Below are 7136 nucleotides of genomic sequence, written 5' to 3'. Positions count from 1 at the left end.
CTGCCATGTGTCCCCAACCTGCAAATGGGTCAGGTTGACCCATGATCCAACCTGATCTGATCTGTGTAGATTCGATCTAAATCATTTTAAAGGATCTATGGATCTGGATCAGACTCTAAAATTGAACCTATTCCATTTTGCGAATTAAGTCTGACTTTATGACATATTGATTCGAGCTGATCCGATCCAATTCATGGAAACTATTGATTGATTTGGATCTTGATATAAATGATCGATCTGATCCTATTCAAACTCAATACGAGATCCAAAAAGCTTCCCTATTCAGCTGCTTCAAACTTCCCATCCGATTGGGACTCCCGAGGATGGAAAAAATAAATACACGCTATGCACAAAATATAATTTTTTAAATTATTTTAATTATTTTTAATATATATATAATAAATAAATAAAATTAAATATTATTTTAAAAAAATTACATCTTATGCATCGCATGGGGTTATAAGCAAGTTTATTATTAAAATAGGATTAAAAGAAAAATGAAAAAAGAAAGTGGAAGAGAGAGTGTGTGAGGAGGAAATATGATAGAAATAAAAAGAAGTGAGATTTTTTTGTTTAGAATTTACAACAAACTCAAAATCTATTGTCATTAAGTTGAAAAACTATAACCTTTATATTTTCATGAACAATAGACTAGTACCATTGCTATCTAATTGCAAAATATTTGTATCATACTTAACAATGGATCATGTTCGTCGTAAATCGGTTGCCAATAAGAATATATCTTAAGTTAGCAATGATATTCAGATCTGTTGTTACTTTGTTATAATTCTTTTATTTCTAAATTAGCAACGGAGGTGATGCCATTTCAATTCTACTGTAATTTTTTATTTTCAGATTAGCAACGAGACAACTTCGATTTGTAAATCCTTTGTAAGCTTATCAAAAAATCTATAATTTTTTTAACTAACTATTAGCAATGAAAATTGAGTCGTTATAAATCTATTGCAGTATTTAGTTGCTAATCTACTACAATTCTATTGCTAATAATATGCGAGAACTTTCCATGAAATTTAGCAACTATTTTCGGGTCCATTGTTATTCCATTGTAAACTTTTCATTTCTAATCCATTACAAATCTATTGTAAATTTATTTTTCTGAGATTAACAATGGAATTAAGTGTTCTGTTGTAAATCCATTGCTGATTAATAACTACTTAGAAATGGATTTCGTCCATTGCAAAATTTTTATTGTTAAACAGCATTTTTCTTCCTGTCAACTACCCATATTGTCAATTTTTTACTTCCAAAGTTTGAGCATCAAGTATATGGCCCCTATCTACTCTTAGTTTTAATACTATGATCCGAATCGGATCTGACCCAGATTCAAAATTTTTGGATTGGGGCTGGGTTATACATAGGCCTAATGCAACTTGAATGACCTATTGGGGCAAATTTTCATCCATGGACCGAACTTGACCTGACCCTCTCTCAAAATTATGATGGATTTGAGGTGCCAAATTTTTATTGACCAAGAAGTTTGAAGATAGAATTGAAGAGGTAGATGTTGCAGATTTAAGAAGAATATGTTTGTTTGGCTATATTTCTTTGAAAGGCTAAGAGTAGATGAGAGAAGAGGGTATTTGGTTTGAGGGCGATGATTCAATCTAGAAGGATCCAGGGTTATAATGAATATGAGATTGCAAGTTCCTATTCATGAAAGATAGGGCTGCAAAAAGGTTGGGTTGGATCAGGACATGCTTCACTCTGACACGATAAGACTTCATTTTTTGTTTATGATTTTGGATTAGACCCAATCCATCAACTAATCAAGTCAAAATGGGTCCATATAAAGAATTTTAAATCTAGCAGGCCATTCGGGCCAAGTCAAGATCAATTACAAATTGAACCCAATCGATATTTGGATCTGGTACTTGTTTGCATATTATAGGATAGCTATGATATATAGAAACTTGTGCTTACACGAGACTTGGGGTGCAATCAAGCCAAGCTAAGTCGAATAGCTAGAGGTTTGAACTCGACTCGATTCAAAATACTTAGGCTCAAAACTTAATTTAAGATTGATTGAGCCTTAATATCCAAGCTCGAAGTTGACTTGATGAAAGAAGACGATACTCGAGATCGATTCGACTCAACTTGAATATTAATCGAGCCATACTCGAGCAAGAGTTTAAGCTTGCATTTGAGTATATATATACATATAATAAAAAAATTAGGATAAATTACAAAAGTCTCTCGAGGTTAGGTCAAAATTATACTTAAATCTAGTAGTTTTAAAAATCTACATCTATACCTTCTACATTTATTTTAACCTTGTAGTTTAACCTAGATCGTTAGGCAGTCCGTTAATCCAAAATGGGATCCAAGTGCCATGTAATAATTTTTTTATGAAATAACTGAAATGGCCTTCAACAAAGAATGAGCAAAATAAAGAATAAAAATCCTTCCCTTTTGTAAAAACCCTTCTCCTCTCAAGGCTTCCCTAGCTCCATTCTTCGCTTGCTCCGATGCTGTTGGGTGATGATAGCCTCCTACTCCAATGCACCTTTGCTCTAAAGCTCCCATGCACCCAAGATATCCTCCCGAGCTACCTTCTAGGTTCTTCCCTCCTATTGAAAACCTGCTTCGCTTTCTCTATTCCTGACCCATCCTTTCTGTCTGATCCCAATGGGCCTATCGGAGCCTCAGACCAATGTCTTGGATCGAAATCCTCGGATTGCTCCCTTCATTGGAACCCTTATCTTTTTATTTTTTGACATGCAATGTATTAGAGCTCTACTTTTGAATTTGTTAGGAATTTATCAGATTTTTGTTATTTGATATTAATGTTACTTGTATATAGTATGTTTTAATGAAGTTTATTAGATCTAATTGAATGTAACATATGTTTAGTGTTTGAATCTAACTAAATGTAGTAGAACATATTGTCTTGATCTAAAATTAATAGTACTTCATCTATCTAATTCTCTAACTAACAGTGTCTCTCTAACTGTCTTCTATCTAGTTTTCTTTCTAACTAACAGTGTCTCTCTAACTGTCTTCCTAACTAATGTTGTTTGTTTTTTTTGTGCAGGACATTCTAATGTCTCACCTGAGTTCCAATTCTTAGAGTAGCTTATCTTGATTTGATTATTCCAACAAAAGGTACCATTGCGGTCGTATAGCATCAATAAAAATTTCAAGTTCTCAAAAAAAATCTAAATAAGTTGTATTATAATTGTGAAGAACATCACTTTATAGATTGGTATTTGTCCATAAATGATCAATCAAGAACTCAGTCATTGATATCGTTAGATGATTTGCTTCAAGATATAAGAAGAAAAATTAGTGATTTAAGGATTAGTCAAAAAAATTATCTTATAAAAATAAAGAATTATGTGAGAATAGTGCCATGACAAATAGACTTTTGATTGAAATGGTAATACTATTTATTTTTATAGTTGTATTTATGTTAAAGTGACCTATTATAGTTTGGAAAACTTGTTATTGTAATAAATATTGGACTTAAATTTGTATGGTATGATTTTAGTTGTATTGTAATGAAGTGTGAATGCTAAGAAGTATTTAGCTCTTTTGTTATACAAGCAAAACATGATAACTAGTTTTGATCCATATGCCCTGTTCCTCCAAATTTTCTTGCAATTGGATCATAAAAAAGCTATGAATGCTAAGAAGCAAAATCAGCATGCCTTGTCCTAGTTTTAATTAGAAGCAAATAAGATAGTTCAAACATATCAACAAACTCATGTTTATACATATCAACATGAGTTTATAACAACCTGTATTACACAACATAAGTTTATAACAACATAAATTACACAACATGAGTTTATAACAACCTAATTAAAAGCAAACCAAGTTACATAACATGAAGTAGCATATCATCTTTCACTATTTTAGATCATATCATGTTGAGACCACTTACAGACGAGTTACACAACATGAACCAGTCTCCTAACATAAACCAATTACATAACATGAAGCAATATGAACCTATTACACACCACTTTCAACAACCTAAAGCAGTCACTAAATATATCCTGAACCAGCCATATATGCTATACATTTTTAACAACTTGAAGCAGACTATATAACATATAACACAACATATGCTATGAAACATATACCAAAAAGCTGAACATTATCCTATATTGAATGTAAATAGTGTTTAACATCAACAAGAGTAATGGATGAATCACAGACATAGACCACAGTCATCACAAATAAATATAATCATATATATGTTTCCCATCCATTAATTAACAAACATAAAGCATAGTTATCGTAGGTAGTCCACATGGCATCAAAAGCAGAATTCATCCTTTGCATATAAAAAGAGATAAAGAGTCAGAATCCCAATAGTGCACTTTAACATCCCCTAATACTACTTTGTTGGTTTCTAAATAAATCTGTACTCCTCCTTCTTGGACTAGATTCGGTATTCTTATCAGCCTCTCAAGGCCTCCACTTTTGGCCAAATTCATCCCTTGAAGTAGATGAACCTATCGAAGCAAAGCCTCCACTAAAGCAAATCCACCTCTTCCTTTCAAGACAGATCCAGTTATAGGTGTTCTACACATGCTTGGGAGTGCTCTTGTGCTTTTTGCTGCAAAAATCATAAGAAAATAAGGTAAGTAATTTGATGAATAAAATTAAAAAAAACTTCATAATTTATATCTTTTTTGCCATAGGGGTATGCTAATAGATCCTCCTATTATGATCAAATCCTCTGCAATTATCACACATTACAATGATCAACTTTTTCCTTCACATATGTTCACGTTCTTCTTCTCTCCTAATTTTTTTGGCCTTCTAGATAATCTTTTGAGAGATGGAGGCTGTAAATTCTCATCATCATTTCTTGAACCTTTGAGTTGAGTAGATTTTTGAGCCAACTCATAGGGTACTATTAATTATATACTTATTGGTGTTTTCAAATACACAATGCCATATTTTGATGTGATTAATCTTCACAAGCACAATATGTAACTAGCTAAACTAGGTTTGAATGCTTAAACAATATTCTCATATGCTTATTTAGTTTGAATATGTCAATTGTTTATTAATCTTCATATAAACTGAATAAGTCTAAGGTGTAGCTACAAAGATAGATTGATAATGCAGAGAACAAAAGAAATACAAAATGTTATGTAGGCTTTCGTAACATCCCAAAAGTTGAAAGTCCAAACATAATGAATAGGCTATCATAGTACAGAGAATAATAGAAATACCACTCCACAATAGGAGGATTGATAATATAGCTTGGTACATTCAAGATCCAAACATATATAATGTTTACTTTTTGTAATGTGAATTAAACTAAAACATGAACCAAATTATCTGTATACATTAATGTGAAAGCTCCAAAACATGAATCAAATAATTAAAGCATATTTTTTTATTTATCAAATATTACAATTAATGAGCTGTCTACCATGCCATCACCAATACAAATATACAGATGCCTCTAGAAGGAACTTTCAATTATCTTTACACTTAATCTCCACCACACCATAAACCACATGAAACTATCTCTTGTTCCTATCAATAAAAACTGTACAAAGTAGTACACCACCAAAAGTCTCTTTCAAATGACACCCATCTAACCCTAAGAAGGGTTGCACCCCTTTAAATAAGCCTTTTTTATTGTTTCAAAGCATATAAATATTTTTAAATATTAGGAGCTCTTTGGATTGTACAACCTCTCATTTAACTAAATCTTCATTAATGTACCCAGATTTTTTGTTCGAAGTAGTTCTGCATTTCTAGGCAACTTTAGATATGACTCATTATGCTTTCCCTTCACCCCTTCTAGTGCCTTTCTTTTTGCTTTATACAACCATATAATGTGAGGCTTAACACCATATTTTTCAGTCAAAATTTGATATATTAACTTATAACTTATATGTGGATCAGCCTTTAAGTAATGCTCTAATATGCTAGCTATCTATTTGGAGTTTGTATTACCATTCTTCAAAGGCATCACATATACATGCTGCTCCTATAAGATTTTTATTATGAAGGTCCTCCTATCAAGTGTAATAGATGTATGAATTCTTAAATTATATTTTTGATGTAAGCAGTGGGTAGTGACTCTCTCAAGTTCATCTTTATCTCTTTTAAGTTCATGACCATCCAAAACTACATAATCTCTTAATGCATTCCTAAACTCATTCACATCTTCAAACAAATACCTTTCCTTAAATATAATTTACCCTCCTTCTACAATCTTAAATAGTTTGCCCTTTAAATTCAATGAGGAGTTTTTTTTTCTTATCTTAGAATCAGACTTCTCATCACATTCATAGGATCAATAGACTCAATAGAGTTCATATTACTCAGCTAATCATTACTGTCATCATCCTCGGATCTTTCATCATTACCTTTATCAGTTGAATCATTTTCATGCCCATTATTTGACTCTTTCTTCATCATCCAGTTAGCATCATCTAAGTTAGAAAAAGGATAAACTTGCTCTAACAATTCAGGCACATTATCATCTTTTCTGTCATCAACTTCTCTTCCTACTTGACCTCCAATATCTCCGTTAACTTGCTTTCTTACTTAACCTCTAACATCCTCTTCAAATATCCCTCCTCCAACTTGCTCTCCAATATTTTCTTCTCTTCCAACTTGTCCTCCAATTTGACCTCCAACATCTTCTTCAATTTGATTTTTAACTTCAACCTTACTTGCATCCCATCCAGAAGGAATGACTATAGAAAGAACTGGATTATTAACATTAGCTTCAATAAATAAGTATATCTCCACAACTTCTTAATGTTTAATATTTTTAATTAAAAAGCCATTGTCTCGAGAGATGGTAGGATTAATATCCCTCTTACCAATAAGTTTATACAAATCAGCCACCATTTCTAAATATGAATAAAAATCTTCATTTATATTGTCGATCCAATATTTTAGATCTCTATAGTACACAACTAAATTATGATAAGCTAGTGCACCCTTACACAAATCAATCATTATATTAGTTCATAAAGATTTAATAATTGGGCATTTAAAAGATGTTATTTTCTTGTATGATAAATAATTGAAATAGTTATAAACAATATCACCAAATTCTCATCGAACTGATAAATCTCTTGTTAAATGAGGAGAACTGATGTTATATGTTTAATATGTTGAAGTAAAATATG

This window comes from Elaeis guineensis, chromosome 3 (assembly GCF_000442705.2).
Source record: "Elaeis guineensis isolate ETL-2024a chromosome 3, EG11, whole genome shotgun sequence".
Classification (NCBI taxonomy): Eukaryota; Viridiplantae; Streptophyta; class Magnoliopsida; order Arecales; family Arecaceae; genus Elaeis; species Elaeis guineensis.
This window is presented reverse-complemented; position numbering follows the sequence as displayed.